Consider the following 8,806-nt stretch of genomic DNA (forward strand, 5'->3'; position numbering starts at 1 on the left):
AATTACTCTCCACTTACATTGCTTAAGCAATCCTGCCATCAGTCTCAGAAATCTTACAACACGCTGATTGGAGGTAACGTTGTTGCACTGGAATTAAGCTTGTGATAGATACTAAAGAGGGAGCAGCATATTAAATCATATACAGCAGTGCAGAAAGTATAAAAATGACTAGAAATTACAAACGTCAAGAAGTTAGTAACAATAAAATCTCATTTTTGATAGAAAACATGTTGTTTTATCTTTTAAGTGATCATCCACATGTGTATCTGCCCTGCAGCTGTACAAAAGCTGTGGAAAACTTGTCTCCAGTTACAAAGAGAGCTTGATGGTGTCCATACTCTCATGTGTCTGATGCACAAGTCTGGCACATTTCCAGTTTCTTTTTTCTGCCAGGTGGACTACAGCATTCCGTAGCTGGACATCCCTTCAATAACGCAGTGTTCCTTTCTGGTATTTGCATCATTTAACCATCTTTTTGTAGATTAAACTCTTGCTTTATTCTCTCTAGTAAGATCTACTTATATGACTTTTTCTTCAGATTCATCTTCCAGCTCTGCCTGCCCTGTGCATAGGGCACATTCGGTAAAAATACTCCATCTGCAAGGTGTAAGGTCTTAAGCTTCATGCTGATAAAAAACAGGAAGTGACAGTTCCAAAATTATTTCATTAAAAAGACAGCAGCAGCGTCACTGATTCCCACAACCTCTTGACCAAGGACTCGTAGCGCAGCCTGAATCAATCACGACAGTGTGCTATGGTGCCAGAACCTGATCTCCTAACAGATTTGAAATTAAAAGCTTCTGATCCACATTAGCCTAACGCAGAAAGGTCTCCCTGCTCCTCAGATTCTCTACAGAATTTCAATGAATGGCTGAGCTTCATTTCCTGGTTCCCATACTGAAGACGGTGTCTCTGCCCCAAACTACTAACATGCAGGCAGGGTGCATCAGTCTTCTAGATCCTCTCAATTACTCTCAGTAAGAAGGTATGAGAAGTTTTCACTGCAGATGGTCCAGGCTCTGGCACAGAATGAGTGTCATTCCTTGATACAGTACTTCAGAGCAATGGCACAAAGATCAGGACAGGCTCAACACATAGTTCAGTATTAGGAGCCTTACACTTTTGAATCATTTCTCATTGACCTTATGACAGGCTACCAGATCAGCGCCCTCAACCCCTCCATCTTAAATATTAGTACGTTACCCCATATTAATTCAAAATGAAACAGTATGTAGCATTGTCTGGGGAATTTGACCAGTCCTCAGCACATGCCTCTGTAACCTCAAAGATCAGTTTCCTTTGCCTTTTCCATCTCACAAGTGAGACTTGGTGCCTCAAAATAGTATTCTATTTTTGGACAAGGAAGAAAAAATTCTACTGGGATACTGTACAATTTCAAGGAAAAAATAACTGGCTCTCTGAACCATAGTTTGATGGCAACAGGACCCTCACCACCTTTTTTGGCACTAGCTCAACATGTGCATGGGGCTTCCGTCCCAGTCCATCAGAATCTTCACACCGCTACTTGGCAGCATCAAGTTTTTATTCAAGTTGCCACTGCTGACTCACCCTGCATGGAAGACTTCCACAGAAGGAATATCTTCTGCCTTACCAGCTTTCACCTGCACCGGTTATCAAATTCTCAAGAGAAACACTTTAAGAAGTAAGGATCATGTAAACAAACACCAGTGCTATGTACCTGCTTTGGCATCCTCCTCTCTTTCCTTGCAGAGGCAAACTTCATGAGATACTACGTAGGTGATACATTTCTACGTTGCTAAAGTGTATCATGTTTGTTTTACAGATTAATAAAGATCAACTCAGACTTGCTGCAGCACTTAAATATTCTGCTTCTTATGGCCTCACTAACTCTTACTTGCTGCACATACCATCTTTCTCATTCTCAGAATCGAAGTGGTTCTCTATTTATAAAATTGGTAAGAAGACCCTTTAGATATCCAGGACAGTTCATGTTGATCCAAATGAATGGTCTTCACCAAAACATGATTCTAAAAACAGACTGGAGACTGTGTCAATGCCTTTTATGGTACTGATAAAGACAGAGCCCTTTTATTGTCAAGAGCTCCACCAGAACCCAAGCTAGATCAGTATGCTTGCTACGAAATACCTCTGGGAGTTGCATCTGCTAAGCAGTCCTATGGAATGTTATCTATAGATAATACTTAAAGATCATTTCACAGAGTGGTCTTTAAGCTGTACAGCTGCTATGCAAAGGCCTTTACCCCATGTCCATTTAAGCATTTGTGGGAACTACTGACTGGAGTCACCTACTGCAGGAAGAGGTATGTAGACTGTTACTTGCAGACAGAAAGATGCATTAAGCACTTCACTGAGATACACAATTGACAGGGAAACCTACTTCCTGCCTTCCTTACCCTTCCGCTATCTAGCTTGTATCCTTTAACATCATGTACCTTTGGGATTTTGCAGTTATACGACACTCTCTACCATGTATGCTCATAACTGTTGCATGATGGTAGGTGGGGCTTGAGCTCACCCCTATGGACACTGCAAAGATCAAAAAAAAAAAAAAAACCACACAAACCCAAACAAACTTCAGTATTAGGATATACATGAAAGCATACATAAACTACAATTCAACAAAACAAAAAAAAATTCCCCAAATTACAAAATGCTGCAGCAAAAGAACAAAGCTGGCCCATCTACTCACATGTAGGTCTTCCAAACAGCAAAACTACTATCTTATGGAGACTATTGATTAAGCACAAACCTTTGGAGCAGAGTTATTGGCACTCTTACGTGTAATGGTATTGTTGTTTACAAAAGAGCAGACAGAGCCATAAACAAGGGAATAGTGTTCCCCTTCTCTCCCGTCATTGCTTCTTTGGCATTAATTATTCAGTTCTTACTGTTTACAGTTTGGCACCTTTATTATGTTCTGCATAGTGACTCCACCTGTAAAGGTCTTTATGGGAAGCTATTACTGCCAAATAGTAACTGCCATCAGAATAACCCTTCATAAACAAGTCACCGATTTCTGGTTAGCTCCCAGAACTGCCTCCCTGCATGATCAGATGAAAATGATTGCCAGCACAAGGGAGGCAGCAGCAAAGTAAATCCAGGGTTTGGGAGTGCCCCTTCAGCATCCCTAGTTATTAACCATCATTAGCTTAGCTGACAAAAGAAGCTGCACGTTTAGAATTGGACTGTCTGTTAATTCACATAGCATAACTAACTGAGCCAAGTTATGGGCAAAGACAGAATGTCAGTGATAATGGGTGGGAACCAAAAAGCAAAACAATAATTGCTATGTGAAAAGTTCTAAAAATATCAAACCCTGTGGCTAAACAATTTACACTGGATTTTGACTTCTTTTTTTTTTTTTGCACGACATGCTGAGGAAATCTCAGTAGCAGATAAAGACAGAATTTATAGAAAGTTATTGCAACAAAAAAGCACCTATTTGAACAGAAAATTTTTGCCAAAGGCAGCCACAGCAAAGGAAAAACAAAGTGCTCTCCACAGAAATATCTGACATGCAATATATTTCTCAAATCAAACATCAGTTTCAGTACTTTTATTTCTAATTTCTCCCTGTGGTTGTTCTCCTCATCAGGTTTGGATTTCAGAAGATAATTTTGTTTAGCACGAACTCAGGTAACTGCTTAAGCCAGCATATCCCACATAAACAATATTACTGCAAATGCATTATTACTTTCTCTGATAACCCTTTCCTCCTTCGCTGACCTTTTCCTCTACACAGCCTTCATCCAAGCAAAGAAAAGTTACTCACTGCCTTCATAAATTTTAACAATATATAAAGTTTATTTATTAAATCCCTTAGAGTGACTTCCCTATTCTCAATTCCTTGCTGTCAGAATCAAAACTTGCAAGTGTAATACATGATGAAGTATAAACTCTGAGTAAAGTTGTTTTCCTAGTTAGGTCACTCACATACGTGTATCTCCAAGAAACTATCTCCAATATTTACAATGAGTTAAGACTTCAGCCTTAGTATAATTAAGTTAAAATTCAATCAGCAATGAGACACAAATCCAGTCTTAATTACTTTACTACCTCTTCCTCATTCATTTTAGAGGACAAACCTGGTCTGCAGATGATTAAGACGATATGCAATGGAGGAAGCTTTGCTGTTAGAATCCCTAGTCATTTACTGCAGAAGAAATCCCAAAATAGATGGGGTTCATTCAGAATTAAAACCTTGTCTCCTCATTTACACAGGGAAGGACTACAAAGTAAGGTGACATCAAAATCTGGGGAGGAAAAATAAAGTGAAAAAATATGTCAGAATTAAGACTCAATACATGACATCCACAAAAAACTCAAGCAAACAAGAGAATCAGACATGGCTCATAGCTTCCGCTGTTCCGAGTACGTATCATTTAACAAACCGTAATGAGCCCTACGCAAGTTTTCTTTGCTTTGTCTCAGACATGGCTATCACCTTGGCCAGTGCCTGATGCTGGCTAACAAAGAGATCTTCCAAACTCACGCATATATAAATAAGTTCTGATATATAATATGGCTTCATATTGCAGACAGAATCCAAATAGGCTCAAAAAAAAGCTAGAATAGGAACTTCCAATTGAGCACTCCTGAAAATTCATTGACGTACACCTTTGATGTGCTATAAATCCAGGATGATAAAGAGATTAGACAGTTGTGTTTGTAACAAAGGAGGTAATTAACATAAAAGCACAAAGGCATCATGGTTTGGGCAGTGAATGCTGCTGAAAGTTGCTCACAACTACTGTGTGATTGCTCATTCTTTATTTTCTGAGCACCCAACTTGACACCTTGGATCTGACCAGCAGAGCCAAGTGCCCACTGAAGTTAATGGGTTATGTATGCTAAATATATAAGTACTCTCCTATGTTAAGTGTTCTTAGAAATCGTACCCTTGTGATACTAAATTGGACATTGAAATTCAGTACTTCTGACCTCTATTTTAAGGTTTTGATCATTAAGTTGACACCGTCTAGATAGGGTCCTGGAAGAGGCTGGAGTCTATACAAGGAGGAAAAGAGATCATTTTATTAAATGTATTACCTCAGTGCATACAAAAGGCATCAATTCTTTGTGCTTGACTTAAGAACTATTATTTCTTGATATACTTTTTGTCTTCATGATTTCATACAGAAAATGCATCATTGATGCAGAAGCTGCTAGAGGTGAAGCTAAAGGTTTGTGTGATTCAGTAAGGAAAATAAGCTTATCAGAGCAGGTTTGGAGATAAATACATTAACTGCTCAATTCTGCTAAAACAAGGTAACAGCAGCAAAATGGTTAATACTCCCAACACTGGTGTTACCAATATGCCATTGTAACTTTTAATATTTCCAAAGGTATACAAATTCAGAAAGACAGAACTACATCAATTTATCATTGCAGTACCAATGTTATCTTTACTACCAAGAAAGAAATGGATGGAAGGAAGCAAAAAAACAGATTAAGATGAACATCTCAGTGACTGGAGAGACTCTGGAACCACAGAACACAAAGCTTTATCTGCAGCAACTGAATCGTCTAATAACACGTAACATAATATTGACAGAGAAACAGGTATATTTAAGGCATATTTGAAGTTCTGTCACAGTAGGGACACGAGGATTTCATCTAGTTTCCAACTGGTTTTAGGCTCTTGCTATAGCTTCCCTGGGAGCCTTCTGAGTTCAATGTACACCCCAGAATGGCAGAGAGCTGGTCACTTACAGTTACTGCTGTGACATTTTCTTCTTCTCTGAAACTGTAACACCTATTCTCCAGAGAATTCAGTTTCTTTAGGAGCACGCTCTCTTAGCTTTCCGATATTCTACAAAACATAACGGGGAGCCAGGTACTTACAGTTTGCTCCAGGGACTGGAGTGAGAAATTACTTCTTTATATTTATTTAATATCAGATCACTTTTAATTCATGTCAGGTTCAGTTAAACGTGCAAATAAAGATGTTTATTCACAATATCTGAAACAGATAACAGGTTTATAAAGGCATAAATGGGGGAAAACAAAGAAAAAAATTATTCTTAAGTTAAATAAGAAAACTTTTGGTTTCTTCCTGTCAAGATGCCTTGCACAGACTTTCCTAATATCCCTCTTGCTAAAAGACTATGTTCTTTCACACACTTACACCTCAGACTGCATGCTTTATGGAGAATGTGTCTCTTTAGACTATTACTACACCAGTGCTGCTACATTGACCACAAGCCGGCAGTCTGGAGCCTTCTCTAGGAATTACAGTTACTACTCTTTCCTTTGCCTGTCACCATATGATCATCATCTCTTTGTTTTATTCTTCAAATTACTTGGTTGTTTGAGAGAAGACTTTTTGGCCCCAGCTTTGCTCAGATTTTTAAGACCTACATTCTTAAGTTTCTGGTGTATTTTTGTAAAACAGAAAGAAGTTCCAGCTATTTCACTCAATCTGTGATACACATCTATAGATGATATACTGAATCACTGACTAGTTCTCAAGACGCTTAGAGGATAATTTAAAGAAATAATCAACTTTCATTAATCTCAATTTTCACTAACTCTTAAAGAAATTTTTAGAATAGGATGTATGAAAAAATGAAGAGGTACAAAGAGGTGCATACAGAAAGAGCAACAAGCAGTGGGAAAACACAAAGTGAATTTCCAGTCTTTTTTGATTTACTGTAAAATTTTCAACTACAAATTGGGAAACTCTTCAAAGTCATAGCTGTTTTTTTAAAAAAAAGCAGTTAATAGAGCCACATATTCTAATAGTATCAGGCCTTCCGTGGTGTGAAAAGTGTAACTATGTAATTACAAGTAAAAGTCAACATAACTGTTACAATTTTATAGTTCTCTAAGAGATGCTTTATGAGATTATATACTTCTATCTATTATTATTGCAATAATAATACTGTCAACAGACTGGTGAAAGAGGCTTCTTAACTAAGCTCCCACACCTCTATTACAGAGTCCAGTTGGCAGATCTGGCCAATATCAAACTTCATTTTTACGTAGCCGTATTTAAATAAATGCACTTTGTAACAGTAGAAACTGGGCAAGCCAAAGTAACTTCACTTTAAATCACTTTGGCCTCAGTTACTTGGCCTCAATCGTCTACAGTAGCAGTTCAACTGTATCAGTAAAGACACACTCTAAGTTAAAAAGTTATAATATGGAACAAAGGACTGCCAGCACACAGCATAACAGCTATTTTGTTGGGACTTTGAGTAGCAGATCAATGAAAAAAAAAAAACTTGACATGAGATTTCTAAAGGAAGCATTAACCATAACAATCATTTACCTTATGTTAACTGGCACAATCCATTTAGAAGACCACACCAGTACTACAGAAGTATAAACATATAAATACTATAGAAGAATGTTCAAGAGCTCCACTATTTCAAATCAAAAAGCAATCAACTGATTTCTTCATATACTGCCATATATCCACTAAAACATTTTTTGACTAAATCTGTTTAATTAAAAAAAGAAAAAAAAATAGTCAGTTAACTGATGAAAACAACTTGGATAAAAAAACAAGTATTTGCTTAAACACGATTTCTCTCTCTAAACACTGTCCCGATTTAAAACTTAGCCTTGCTTCCAAACCAGTGCTGTTAATGTTTTTCTCCTACTTACACTCCCAAAGGTAAGATGCAAGTTATTCTGACCAGTGACACTAAAGTCAAAGCAGACATCTATGACTGCCACTGGGAATTTGACAACAGATGTCAAAGTCTCACCAGACCACATCTTTCCCCAGCTGTCTGTAGAAATGACATACATTAAAAAAACCCAACAAACCACTTTGCTTCACCCCCACCCTACCCGAAAAGCCTGGATCACTCAGTCCACTTGACAACCTTTACTAATCTTTCTCAATCAGAAAGGACAACCACCGACCCACAACTGAACACCAAAACTGAAGGAGCTTTATCCTGAAAAATTCCAAGATCTCAAGCACATAGCGGGCCACTGCTTCATAGAACAGACACAACGCATATCCTTCATCCTGAACTGCCTTCCCTGCAACAGCTGCGCAGATCAGATTGAAGTCTCACGTGAAGTGCCCCTCCCAAGGCAGACAGTGGCTGCAAGTACAGCAGAACAGAGCCCAGAACCAAATCTAGTGTGCAGCAGACCACAGATACACATCAAGGTGGGGTTTTTTAAGTGCAAATATGCATAATGGAGATTAAATTGCTGAAAAGGCCAGGGCTGTGTTCAGAACAGCATCGTGCCCTGAAGGCCTCTCCTCGGGGTTTCGGCCAGGGGAGGCTGCCGGCCCTTCCCGGAGCCGGGGCCCTGCCAGCAGCCGCTCCGAGCACGCCGTACTCCAGGCACCAGCTCTCCGCGCTGCGCCGCCCGCCAACCCCCGCTGCGAGGACGGGGACGTCCGCTCCGGCCGCGGCCGGCCCGAGGGGGAGCTCGGGGCGCCCGCCCGCGGTCTCCCGGGGAAGGCGCTGCCGGCCGGGCAGAGGCCTCGGCAGTCCCTCGAGGCCTGCGGCGCCGCGGGAACCCCCAGGCCGGCGCCGCCCCGTCCCCGTCGCCCTCGGAGCCGCCGCGGCTGCCGCCGCCCCCCTCAGCCCCTCCAGAAACGAAGCGGGCGGAGGCGAGCGGCCGCGCCTTTGCGGAGAAGGCTCGCGTCTCACCCCGGCCCCGCCGCGGGGGCGGCGCAGCAGGACACCCAGCTCCCCGCCGCCACCGCCCCGAGCCGGATCCGGTCGCGGAGCCGCCCCGCCGCCCCCAGGGCGTCACAGCCCCAGGGCAGCCATTTTGCGGGCCGCGGCCCGGATGACATGTTGCGCGCCGTGCGTACCGCCGCTCGGCG

At 41.1% G+C, this 8,806-nt stretch overlaps 1 long non-coding RNA gene across 3 annotated transcripts; it reads right to left on the bottom strand.

The window, feature by feature from the left end:
• Nucleotides 1–78: 78 nt before the first annotated feature.
• Nucleotides 79–8,769, bottom strand: LOC137663741 (uncharacterized). Of its 3 annotated transcripts, XR_011048216.1 has the most exons (6): nt 8,628–8,769; nt 7,277–7,447; nt 5,716–5,815; nt 4,945–5,010; nt 4,089–4,256; nt 79–626 (listed from the first exon to the last, which is right to left on the bottom strand). It is a non-coding gene; the product is annotated as an uncharacterized lncRNA (long non-coding RNA). The 3 variants fall into 3 exon arrangements; XR_011048215.1 differs by lacking the exon at nt 79–626 and having other exon boundaries at nt 2,575–4,256; XR_011048217.1 differs by lacking the exons at nt 79–626; nt 5,716–5,815 and adding an exon at nt 5,848–5,965 and having other exon boundaries at nt 2,575–4,256.
• Nucleotides 8,770–8,806: the final 37 nt, after the last annotated feature.

This window comes from Nyctibius grandis, chromosome 5 (assembly GCF_013368605.1).
Source record: "Nyctibius grandis isolate bNycGra1 chromosome 5, bNycGra1.pri, whole genome shotgun sequence".
Taxonomy (NCBI): domain Eukaryota; kingdom Metazoa; phylum Chordata; class Aves; order Nyctibiiformes; family Nyctibiidae; genus Nyctibius; species Nyctibius grandis.